General features: G+C 43.7%; 1 protein-coding gene across 2 annotated transcripts in view; it reads right to left on the bottom strand.

Annotated features, from left to right (window-relative positions):
- EXTL3 (exostosin like glycosyltransferase 3) overlaps positions 1-11,689 on the bottom strand; it is a 1,000,838-nt gene that overhangs the window by 111,549 nt on the left and 877,600 nt on the right. The window lies entirely within an intron of this gene.

Here is an 11,689-nt window from a genome sequence, read left to right as displayed (position 1 = left end):
TAGGATTGATAGGTCCAAAATAGGTCTCCAATCTTTTCCCTTCCTTGGTAGCAGGAATAGTCTGGAATAAAAACCTTGACCTTGTTCGTGCGTAGGTACCTCTTGAATCGCTTTCATGTCTATGAGATCTGTAATTTGCTTTTGTGCCTCTGCCCTTTGATTGTGTGGCAGGTTTGGCATGCCTCTCATTTTTGGAAGGGTGTGAAAATGGAATCTGTAGCCTCTGTTTATAATGTCCAGGATCCATTTGTCTTTTGTGACAATATGCCAATTTTTTGAAAATAATGCCAGTTTTCCTCCTAAGGGGGCTGCCATTTGAGTCTTGTGGCATGCAAAGGGAAAGTCATTGGGTTTGCTTTCTGAATGATTGCGAGTTATCCTCACCACCTCTTTGTGTAGGAGCTTGCCATTGCCTGCCTCTAAGCGATCCTTGAGATTGTCCTCTGCCCCTCGGCGCCTGTATCTACCTCTTTGGGGTCTGTCCGTGGCTGGAAAGGACCAATTTTGGAAGGCCAATTTCTACTGAAGCGTGGGGTTGTACCTGTAGAAAATCTTTCACAGTTTGCATTGATTTAGCCTTTTCCTCCATTTTCCTTAATACCTCCTCAGCATTAGCACCAAATAATACATCCTTTTGTAGAGGGGCATCTAGTAATTTAGCTTTGACATGATCAGCCAAGGTTTGTTCCTTGAGCCAGGCATGTCTACGTATGACCGATCCTGTAACAGCAGCTCTACATGAGGCCTCTAGAGCATCAAAACCACATTGTAAGGTATGCTTACCCACTTGTTCTGCACTATGCATCAAATCCTGCAACTCCTTCAAGTCTGGTTGTTCAGGTTGTGACATTTTACTTTTCAATTGTGATAACAAAAACTGTTGGTATTTTAGCATATGGAACTGACAGTTTAAGGCCCTCATGGTTAAGGTAGCTGAGGTATATACCTTCTTTCCCCACCTTTCTAAGGATCTGGAATCCCTCTCGGAAGGTAATGGATTTTTAGCAGTGGAGGCCTTAATTCCCTTGGGGCCCTGTGAGATGGTTTCTGGGTCAGCAGCATGGCTTTTGTATAGAAATTGGTGTGAGTCAGGAACCCTGTAGTACCGGTCAGGCTTGACTGGGGCTGGAGGCAGAGAATCCGGGTTAAGGCAGGCCTCCGAGTAAACATCATCTAGGATGTCCAAGACAGGAGGTATAGCCAGAGGCCTGTGCTGAGGTAGCAAGAGAAATTCCCTAAGCCTTTTCTTGGAATCTGAATAATCTTGGCCTTCCCAGTGGAAGTGTTCCCTAAAGGTATGCAAAGTTTCCCCAAATGAGTAATCCTCTGGGGGGGATACAGAAGGAATAGACTCCTCTGCATCAGAGTCTTCAAAAGGGGAGTAAGAATGCTCCTGATCATCAGAATGCTCTGAAATAATGGAGCCCTGACCAGAGGAGGGGGATTCTTCCTCCACTCTGGGCCTTTTGTCCGGTGGGGGCTGAGAACCCCTGATAAGAGTGATTAAATCCTCAGCCATTTTAAGCATCTGTTTTTTAGGCATGGGGCCTGGGGATGGGCCCTGTGTAGCTTGTCTCTTAGAGTGCATGGCTGCTTTAGACTTAGTGAAAGTCTTGATGGAAAAAGAAGAGGAAGGTCTGAAGACACCTTGAGTGGAGGTAGACCTGTCCACATTGTGAGGTTCAACGCCAAGAGTGGCTTCGGTATCTGTAGTCGGCGGTTTCAAAATTTTTGTAATTTCAGGAGCTGGCCGACCGGCACTTGCGAACTGCTTCTGCTTCGGGCACCGCGCGGCAAGAAAGACTGAAGAAAATGGCGTTGGCTGGTTTCTTTATACCCCTGTCGCACTGACGTCAGGGAAGATGCAACGACAACTGACGCCGGACCTAGACTTTGGAATTCGGCCGACCGAGGACCCACCTGATGGCAGGAGAACCCCATCTGTTATGACTGCAGCTGTATGCACGATGAACATCCTGCACAATTCAATTGAAAAACAAACAAATCTGTTAGGGGAAAAATATAAAAAATAAAAAACGTACAATATGCTGCTTAAGTGTGCACACCCTTAAACTAATACTTTGTTGAAGCACCTTTTGATTTAATTACAACATTCAGTCTTCTTGGGTAAGAGTCTAGCAGCATGACACATCTTCACTTGGCATTATTTGCCCAGTCTTCCTTGCAAAAGCGTTCCAAATCTCTCAGATTGTGAGGGCATCTCTTGTGCACAGACCTCTTCAGGTCACCCCACAGATTTTCTACTGGATTTAGGTTTGGGCTCTGGCTGGGCCATTCCAAAACTTTAATTTCCTTCTGGTGAAGCCATTCTTTTGTTGATATGGATATATGCTTGGAGTCATTGTCGTGTTGAAAGGTGACCTTCAGCTTTCTAGCAGACATCTGAAGGTCTTGGGCTAAAAGTGACTGGTATTTGGAATTGTTCATAATTTCCTCCATCTTGACTAAAGCCCCAGTTCCAACTGAAGAAAAGCAACTCCAAAGTATGATACTGTCACCACCATGCTTCACCATAGGGATGGTGTTATTTTGGTGATGCGAAGTGTTGTTTTTGCACCAAATGTACCTTTTGGAATTGTGGCCAAAAAGTTTACCCTTGGTCTCATGAGACCACAACACATTTTCCCACATGCTTTTGGAAGACTTCATGTATTGTTTTGCAAATTTTAGCCCGACCTGGATGTTTTTCTGTGTAAGAAAAGGCTTCCGTCTTGCAACCCTACCCCACAGTCCAGACATATGGAGAATATGGGAGATTGCTGTCGCATGTAGTACACAACCAGTATTTGCCAGAAATTTCTGCAGCTCCTTCAGTGCTGCTGTAGGTCTCTTGGCAGCCTCCCTGACCAGTTTTCATCTTGTCTTTTCATCAATTTTGGAGGGGCATCCAGTTCTTTGCAACGTCACTATTGTCTCATATTTTCTTCATTTTTTGATGACTGTTTTCACTGTGTTCCATGGTACATCCAATGCTGTGGAAATTTTTTTGTACCCTTCCCCTGACTGATGCCTTTCAACAATGAGATCCCTTTGATGCTCTGTAAGCTCTCTGCGAACCATAGCTTTTGCTGTAGCAGACAACTGACTAAATGTCAGGAAAATCCTACTAGGACAGCTGAATGTTATTTGGGGTTAATTAGAGTCTCTTTAATTAATGGCAGGTGTGTACCCAAGAAGACTGAATGCTGTAATTAAATTAAAAGGTGCTTCAACAACGTATTAGTTTAAGGGTGTGCACACAACACAGTGTTAGTTTAAGGGTGTGCACACTTATGCAATCAGTGTATTGTACATTTTTTTATTTTTTCCCCTAACACATTTGTTTTTCAGTTGTACAGGTTATAGGTCACATTAAAGGTGGGAAAAGTTTTGAAATTATTTATTGTGATCTCATTTTTTATATCACAAAATCCTGGCATTTTAACGGGTGTGTAAACGTTTTATATCCACTATACATACATATTTTCATATAATATATAATCAAGTATACTCATAAAATTTCCATACAAAACACAATCTAGTATATCTAAGTATACATAGTTTACATACAAGATGCACTCTAGACAACCACATTTATTTACTCTTTGTTGACTGGTCAGCCCCAGTAGACCGGTGTCCTCTTTTCAGGGGAATTTGAGGTGGGGTTCTTACTGACTGGAGGAAATTTGCCTTACCATAATAGTAGATGTTCTAATAAGATCACTGCTGTAGTAGCCTAAGTTACTTGGGACCTATTTCATGCCAACCAGCCAGCTTTTCAAAGCTTAAGGGGCATCCTACACTTGCTCTAACTATTAGGAGCTCGAGCATAGCTCCATATATAAAGGCACTTACAGCACCAAAATATTCACAGCTTTCTTGCCCCAAGAAGGGAGGCAACAGCCATGAAAGGGAAAAACAAGTGCTAATAAACGTAACTCAATAGTAACAATACACACAAGACTAGATAAATCTACACCTTGGCAAAACAGAAAATATACCAAAAGAAGGGGGGGCTGGATGGGGGTATGGCTACTATAACAGTGACTTAATAGAACACTTACTATTACGGTAAGTTTAATTACACAACTGTACTGTATATTTGTTATAAACTTTTTCAACCACTTGCTTTTCATCTTTTACTCCAACTGAGTTATTATCCCTTTATTGTAAATATTACTTAACTCACTAAAAAAAAAAAAAAAAAAAAGTTTGTGTTCAGATTTGATACCTTATTATATTGTTTTGCTAGTTCTAACTTATGACCTCACTTAATTAGTTAAGATATTTAATATTTGTACTTACATTTTTTCCCTTTCTATAATACAATTGTATTTCCAATAACTGTTTCAATCCTCTGGAGCTTTTCTCCCCGGGCCTCCACTGAAAATGGACATTAATCCAGCTGGACTAGCCCGGTCAACAAATGTAAAATAAATAAAATAAAATAAATAATAAATTTTACATAATTACTATTGCAGTAGCTTAAGCTATTTGGTAGATCAGTAGCTTAAGCTATTTGGTAGATTACCATAGCTTAAAAACATAAAAGGAAAAAGGAAGCCAATTAAGAAACCAAGACCTCTGGACAATGGTTCTAGCAAAGCCTGTTCTGGACACGAAGGATTACATTTTGTACTGTGTCGTAAAAGTATTTACAGAGGACCAAGTAGATGCCTCTAGAATACCTCTAGAGTCCACTCCTTTCCAGAAAGCCATCGGAGAGGCCAAAGCTCTTGTGGAATGGGCCCTAAACCTGCCTGGAAATAGTTTATTATGGTGAGAATAGCAAAAAGAAACAGCAGGAGGCAACCATCTAGAAAGAATCTACTTTGACTCTGGTTACTTTTCAATCTTACCTTCATTGGAGACCAACATCTGATTGGCTTTCCTGAAGGATAGAGTTTTGTCCAAGTACAATCTGAGCTGCCTGGGGACATCTACACTATAAATAAATGTTTTTCTCCCTTGCTTTTGGGTTCAGGAAAAAACACTGGAAGAATAACAGCTTGATTCAAGGTAAACTCTGAGACCACTTTAGGTGGTAGAAAGAGGATAAGTTCTTAAAGAAACCCCGTCCTTATGGAAAAACGAGGAAAGGCTGACTCACCATAATCCAAGTACGTGGTGTGGGAATAGAATCCACCACATTCTGATCTTTTAGCACCAAAGGGAAGTGTGCTACCTGTTGAGCCACTGATGTACAAAAATACTCACATAGCTAGAGTGGGTTGAAGGGAAGGGTAGCTGGCCTGGGTGCAAAGTGCATGGGGGTGGGCACAATTGACAGCTCTGTTTTTTTTTTATTCACTATTATGCTCCTCACTTAAACATCAACAGAGAGTGAGAGTGTTGGAGCATGAGGGGGTTAGGACATTTGGGTGTGGTAGAGAGGGAGGAGCACCAGATCAGTTTTTTTTTTTCTGCATGTATGAGCACTGAAACAGAATGTAAGGCGGTAGGGAGTTAGGTTCTCATTCTTCTCTTACGATGACAGGAATGAAAACTAGATCAATTGACCCTTTTTTTGCTCCTCAACCTTCAAGCGTTGAGGGGTGGCAGAATGGGAAGCAGCACTGGACACCAAATGAGCCAGCTACAGCTCTGTTTAATAAAACCGACATCCAGGTTCAAACCACTGAAAGACAGATTGATCAACTAAAATAGAAAAGCTCTTGAAGAAAGTACAGTTGTGTACACTTACCATAAATGTAGATGTTCGAGCAGCCATCTGTCCCTGGAGGAGTGGTTCCAGCCAGAAGTTAGTAGTTTATAGGCCATTTTGGGCTAATTTCTCTCTCTTTCATTTCCCTGCTGTAAAAACTGCGTTTGCATGGTTTTGCATGCCCGGGCAGCGCCAGTTAGCTAGGGCTAAATTTATCCCGGCTCCACCAAGTCTCCTCTTCAGTTTTTCCCTTGAAAGTAGTCTCACTCTCAACCTAAGCACTTATAAAGCATCCTACAGTCCAGCACTTGCTCAGACCTAATAGCAAGCACTAATATACCCCGACATTTGATTGCCCAGCAGGGCAAGGCTCATTATTCACCCCTCACCAACCAAGCAGCTCACCCTACTATTCAGGCATGACCAAAGGGCAATTTCAGGTATACTCTCCAGTCCAGCTGGTGAACCTGGGTATCCTGAGGCAAAGTTACAACAATAGTCTCATGTACACAGACAACCCTCTCCTCCTACCACAAAACATTAACATATGCGAGAGATGCAATTATATAGCTAAATTGGAGGCTAAGCTCTCTCCACCCAAGACTAGAACAGGCAGTCATGAGGAGAAAGTTAACACTTGCACCACACCTCCAGCCTCACACAGACATACTAAACCAGCACTGGCAAAAAATACACATAAATACATGAAATCATACTTGGAGGCTCTAAATAAAAATCTGCAAAAGCATCAAAGACCTCCAAAGCAGACACCCAAAAAAGTACAGTTGTGTACCTACCATAAATGAAGATGTCCGAGTTTATTCACTGTTGCAGTCATAACTCTTGGGTTATCCTGCTGGCAGGCTTCCCACAGTCGGCCTGAATTCCAAAGTCTTGGTCCGGCGTCGGTTACTGTCGACTCTTCCCTGATGGCAGTGTGCCAGGGGTATAAAAGATGCAGCCGACACCATTTTCTTCAGTTTTTCTTGCCCCAGATGTCAGGTGCCCCCAAAAGGGTAGGCTAAAAAATAAAATTATGCCAATAAAAGTACAGTTTTGTACCTACCATAAATGTAGATGTCCGATAGATATGCAACCGCAGTCCTGACATATGGGTTGTCCTGCCTCAGGCAGCCCTTCGGTCGGCCGGATTCCAAAGTCTGGGTCTGGCGTCGGCTGATGTCGCCTCTTCTCCGACGTCAGAGCGGCTAGGGTATAAAAGCATCAGCCGATGCCATCTTCTTCAGTGTTTCTTGCCCCAGATGCCAGGTGCCCTCCAAGGAAGGCTAAATTTAGGGAATGGATAAAAATTCCAGACATGCACAACAGTAATAAACAGATACACCATAACAGATATCCCCCAGCTAATTTGAAAAAGGGGGAGTGGACCCAAAAAAAAGAATTACAGAGGGGTAGGAGGGAGGGAAAACCTGACTGCAGTTGCATATCTATCGGACATCTACATTTATGGTAGGTACAAAACTGTACTATGTCCTTCAAGAATGCAACTGCAGTCCTGACATATGGGTTGAATACCATAGCCAAGCTGGGGCGGTAGGATCTAAGATAAGGATGGTGTAGCTAAAATGCCCTGCAGGACTGCAGAAGCAAAGCCTGCTCGGGATCTGGAATATAAAGGCAGGTTGTAATGTTTGGAAAATGTATGCACGGAGCTCCATGTAGCAGCTTCTAGAATGTCCTTTGTAGCCACCCCTCTTAGAAAGGCTGTGGAGGTGGCTGTAGCTCTGGTGGAGTGTGGCCTGATATTGGCTGGCACACCTTTTCCATGGAAAGAGTACCAGAATCTGATGCAGTTTCCAATCCATTTTGAAATTGTTTGTTTGGAAATTGCCTTTCCTTGTACTCCAGCAGCGTAAGCTACAAATAGTTGGTCAGACTTTCCATTAGCCTTTGTTCTGTCCAAGTAGTAGCGCAATTGCCTGTGTATGTCCAAAGTGTGCAGAAGCTTTTCTCCTTTATTTTGAGGATTGGGAAAGAAAGTAGGCAGGTGAATTGCTTGATTTAGAGAAATCCTGGATATCACTTTTGGCATGAATGAAGGATTGGTTCTTAAAGAGACTCTGTCCTGATGGAAAATGAGAAATGGAGGTACTGCCATGAGGGCCTGTATCTCCGAGACTCTTCTTGCTGAAGTAATTGCCAACAGGAAAACTGTTTTCCAGGAGAGAAACTGCAATTCTGAAGATGCTGCTGGCTCAAAAGGGGGAAGAGTTAATTTTTCCAAGATGAAGTTGAGGTCCCATGCAGGCACTGGTGGTTTTCTTGGAGGTTTGATATTCTTTATCCCTCTTAGAAACTGTCTTAGCAAAGGATGTGAAAACACAGGTGGATCACAGTTGTATTTTGCTGAAATTGCTGAAGCGTGCATTTTTATGGAAGAATACGAAAGGCCATTGTGAAGCATTTCTGCCAAGTATTCTAGTATCTGTGGGATGCTCATTACTGATGCATCCTGACCCTTGTTGGCATTCCAGATGTTGAATCTCTTCCATTTGGCTGAATAAGTTTTTCTGGTGGAAAGCCTGCGTGCTTCCAGTAAGATCTCTTGAACTTTTTTGGAGAGAGAGATATGGGGAGAAGTCATGAAACCATCCAAGCTGTCAGTTGCAATGTTTGCAGGTTGGGATGAACAGTCCTGTAATTGTGCTGAGTTATAAGCAGAGGCCATTGAGGAAGGAGCCACGGCTTGGTGCGAGTTATGCTCCTTAGTAATGGATACCAGTGCTGTCTTGGCCAGTCTGGAGCTATCAAAATGCCTTTCGGTTGTTCTGCTTTGATCTTCAGTAACACCTTGGTCATTAATGGTAGAGGTGGAAATGCATAGATTGTTAGAGAATTCCAGCTGAAGGAGAGAGCATCCATTCTCCAGGCTTGAGGATGGTGTGTCCTTGAGCAGAACTTCTTCAGATGATGATTGAGGTGTGAGGCAAAGAGATCTATGTCCGGCCTTCCCCATGCATGAGTTATTTGTGAAAAAATGTCTGGATGCAACATCCATTCGTGTGGGTCCATAATGTTTCTGCTTAGACTGTCCGCCAGAACATTGTCCTTGCGTGGGACAAACTGTGATTGCAACTGTATGTTCAGTTTCAGGGACTTTTCCCAAAGAGTCATTGTTTGTCTGCAGAGGGGGTAAGAATGGGTGCCTCCCTGTTTGTTTATGTACCACATAACAGTGGTGTTGTCTGTCTTTATTAGCAGATGACCTTGCTGAAGAAATTTTCCGAAGGCCTTGATTGCATGAATCACTGCCAACATCTCTTTTTGATTGATGTGCAGATGCAATTCTCGGGGTGCCCATTGCCCTTGAATGCATCTGCCCTCCATGTGCGCCCCCCCATCCATGATCTGAGGCGTCTGTTGTAATGGTTTGTCTTGCTTGAGGTTTGTTGAGAGACATGCCTTTGTTTAGCTGGCTTGCTTGTGCCCACCACAAAAATTCCTTTTGTAGACATGGAATGAGTGGAATAATTGCTTCTAAGTTGTGGCTGTGTTGAGACCATAAACTTTTTAGGTACCATTGTAGTTTTCTCATGTGTAGTCTTGCCAGTGGAATCAGAAGAATGCAAGATGCCATGAAACCCAGGGCCTGCAGGATTTTCCTTGCAGTCATCTGGGTGTGCTTTGCTAGGCTTTTGAAGTAATCTGGTAATTGTTCTTGTTTTTCTTCTGTGAGGAAAGCCATTTGTGAGTTTGTGTCCTAGAAAAATTATTTGTTGGGATGGCAGTAGTCTTGATTTTTGAATGTTGACTGTGTTTCCCAAAGCCTGTAGTAAGTGAATGACATAGTCCAAGTTTCTTATCAAGGCTTGCTTGCTGTCCGCTTGTATAAGGCAGTCGTCCAGGTAAGGGTATATTTGTATCCCCTGAAGTCTGCAATGTGCAATTACTGATGCCAGGCATTTCATGAACACTCTGGGCACAGTAGATAAGCCAAAAGGCAATGCTGAGAATTGATAATGCTCTGACCCTGCAAGAAATCTGAGTTATCTTCTGCAGCTGTGTCTGATTGGGACATGCAAGTATGCCTCCTTGAGGTCCAGAGTAACCAGCCAAGACCCCTTTCCCAGCATGGGAAGAAGTTGCTGTAACGTCAGCATTTTGAATTTTGGCACAATGAGAAAAGTGTTTAGAGCGGCCAAGTCCAGTATAGGTCTCCATTGCTTTTCTTTTCTTGGAACAAGGAACAGTCTTGAGTAGAATCCCTGGCCTTGTTCCTGAGGAGGAACCTTTTCTATTGCTTTGATTTGTAGCAGCTTTGAAACTTGTATGAGTGCCTCTGCCCTTTGATTTTGTGGCAGGTTTGGCATGCCTTGTCTTGTTGGTAAGGTATGGAAGTGGAACCGGTAACCTTTGTCTATTATGTCCAAAATCCATTTGTCCTTTGTAAAAATGTGCCAATTTTTTGAAAATAAAGATAATTTTCCGCCTAAAGGTGCTTCTCTTTGAGTCTTGGTTGGCGGTGTCAAAGTCAAGTCCTTGTGATTGTCCCTGTGGAGCAGTAGAAGTCCCTGCGCCACTTCTCTGATTAGTTGGTTGCCATTGGCGGCCCCTGTAGGAGCCTCGGTATTGCCCTCTACCTCGAGCACGCCTGTTTTTTCCCCTTTGGAACTTGTCAGTGTCTGGAAAGGACCAATTCTTCGAAGGCCAATTCCTACTGAACCTTGGTGGCTGAACCTGGAGGAAATCTTTGACTGTTTGTACTGATTTAGCCTTTTCCTCAATTGATTTCAACACACCCTGTGCATTAGCACCAAATAACTTGTCTTTTTCCAGAGGTGCATCTAGAAGCTTTACTTTAACATGATCTGGCAATGTCTGTTCTTTCAACCAAGCATGTCTCATGACGGCCCCTGTCATAGCTGCCCTACATGAAGCTTCCAATGCATCATAACCACACTGAAGAAAATGATTGCTAACCTGCTGAGTATTATGAACCAAATCCTGCAAGGCCTTTCTATCTAAAGGCTCAGGAGAGGCTAACTTTTTCTGCAAATCATCCATCAAGAAATCCTGATACTGAAACATATGAAAAAGACAGTTAAGTGCCCTCATGGCAAGGGTGGATGAGGTATAAACTTTTTTACCCCACCTCTCCAGGGACCTAGATTCCCTGTCTGCGGGCAAAGGATTTTTGGCCGTGGAAGTGGCCGCTCCTTTGGGCCCCTGAGAAATAGTTTCTAGATAAACAGAGTGGGCCTTAAAGAGATGTTTATGAGTTTCAGGAACCCTGTAATATCGGTCTGGCTTGACAGGAGCAGGAGGGAGAGAATCAGGAGAAGTACTGGAGTCTGAGAACACATCATCCAATACATCTAACACTGGGGGTATAGCTAAAGGCCTGTGCTGGGGTAACTTAAGGAAAGTCCGAAGCCTTTTCCTGGAGTCGGAGAAATCCTGGCCCTGCCACTGAAAATGCTCTCTCATGGAGTGGAGAATTTCCCCAAAAGAAATATCCTCAGGAGAGGCAGAGGGGGAATGGATTCATCAGCATCAGAATCCTCGTAGGCCGGGAAGGATTCTTCCTGGGAATCTGAATGGCCTGACTCACCAGAGGCTTCATCTGAGGAAAGGGTATCTGCCTGCTCAACCCTAGGCCTTTTGTCTGAAGGCGGCTGAGAACCTCTGTCTGGATGAGCCTGAGAGCCCCTGATTAAAGAAATTAGATCTGCAGCTAAAGTCATGATCTGTTTATCAGAAGTGGGACCCTGTGAAAAAGATTTAGGAGGGTGAGACTTAGCCTGGCTGGCAGCCTTAGCACGTGTGTAGGCCTTGATGGACATAGACACAGGAGGCCTAGCTGCCCCACGTGCTGGAGTAACTTTGTCCACCGGTATGGTGTCAGGCAAATCTTGGGCTTCGGTTTCAGGAGGAAAATCAACAACTGGCACCGGGGTAGCCTCCGGGACCGGTGTCTTGTAAGCGGTGTCGTCGGCCTGGAGCGGTTGAATTACCGCCTCCGAAGAGACAGATGCACTCGCGGTAGGCTTTAGCGTGGTGTCG

Source organism: Protopterus annectens, chromosome 2.part1 (assembly GCF_019279795.1).
Source record: "Protopterus annectens isolate FY-2018-M chromosome 2.part1, PAN1.0, whole genome shotgun sequence".
NCBI lineage: Eukaryota > Metazoa > Chordata > Ceratodontiformes > Protopteridae > Protopterus > Protopterus annectens.
This window is presented reverse-complemented; position numbering and strand designations above follow the sequence as displayed.